Raw genomic sequence first — 1314 nt, forward strand, 5'->3', positions numbered from 1 at the left:
CCAAAGGAGATGCTAATGTATTCTACCTAAAATTTGCATCAGAAATTAGTTCCCATGCTACCAACACACAAACTTCATCCAAGAGTAACCCATTCCGAAGATAACATAAATGCATATATAAGCACATGAATTAGATGAAATCATCTCATTTTAGCTGTATGTGGTATATGTTAAAGCTAGTAAAACCCAAGTCCACATTAAAGCATTACCGCAAAATTTACAATCTAATAACACAATGTTTTCTAAGTCCGCATGTTGAAGCATGCCCAGTTAAGTAATGAAACCAATTGATTCTTCATTGATTATTTTTATTATTCCACAATAATTGTATCATTCCTAAATACAGATTTGCATTACAGTAGTGGTAGAAGATGGTATGGTTTTTACAGTAGTGGCAGATGTCCTACATTATTAGTTACTCCTACAAAGAAAGAGCCATTCCTAAATACAGATTTGCATTACAGTACGTAAATGTATAAATGGAGTGTATATCTTGCGGATTGTTCGAGTTTGTTGCAGTAGAGTAAGTCTGAGCAGCACGGAGAACTGCATTAATAATTGCTTCTCTTCAACGCAAAAAAATTCCCTACTTTATCAAGCCTCTTTGCTCTGCAATTTGGCGATATGTTCCCAAAACTTTCCAAACCAAGTTTGAACGACTCCAAGCATTAGACATAATGTATGAGTTAAAAAAAAGCACCCAAAAGTTTGTGTTCTAATGCCAGCTAGTAAGTTTTGTAGGTTAGAAAGAATTAATGCCTCAAAAAGTTCAAGTTTAGCTCAGAAGGTGACTTCGCACAACTAAGTGAATCCTCATTCCCACCACTCCACTGCCCATAAACACAACAAAGACGCAAAAAATTGTACCGCTCGTTCCCAACAGGTGTGAAATCTCAACATAATGGCGGAAAAAAAACATACCAAGCATCCAAACATGTCAAACAAGCAGGTTACCAATACTAATCCGTATACTGAGATACCTAGTGTGTATGCATGTTTGAATAAATTATAGTTTCACTTCCATGTGAAAATCAGAGAGAAGACAGGGGTTTAGGTTTAGTCAATTTAACTAGTTGAAGACCTCAAAACAAAATATATCCAGCCTCGAGACCATCCTTATTTGTAACAGTACATGCAATACCTAATAATATGCACCAATCAATTTAGCAGTGAGAGATCCTAACTTGTGACACATCCATTTCTTATCTCAACTATTTCACCGTGTAATGGGTACCAAGCATACTATCTATGAATGAAATCATGCAAATCCCGAGTAGACATAGAATTTGTTACCTAAATATATCTACCATCAAT

General features: G+C 35.5%; 2 non-coding genes across 2 annotated transcripts; both read right to left on the reverse strand.

Moving 5' to 3' along the window:
- Positions 1–489: 489 nt before the first annotated feature.
- Positions 490–610, reverse strand: LOC127337280 (small nucleolar RNA snoR86). Its single transcript, XR_007873695.1, has one exon. It is a non-coding gene; the product is annotated as a small nucleolar RNA snoR86 (small nucleolar RNA).
- Positions 611–732: 122 nt separating this feature from the next.
- Positions 733–828, reverse strand: LOC127337310 (small nucleolar RNA Z266). Its single transcript, XR_007873721.1, has one exon. It is a non-coding gene; the product is annotated as a small nucleolar RNA Z266 (small nucleolar RNA).
- Between the last annotated feature and the right edge of the window lie 486 nt (positions 829–1314).

The sequence above is a fragment of the Lolium perenne genome, chromosome 2 (assembly GCF_019359855.2).
Source record: "Lolium perenne isolate Kyuss_39 chromosome 2, Kyuss_2.0, whole genome shotgun sequence".
Lineage (NCBI taxonomy): Eukaryota > Viridiplantae > Streptophyta > Magnoliopsida > Poales > Poaceae > Lolium > Lolium perenne.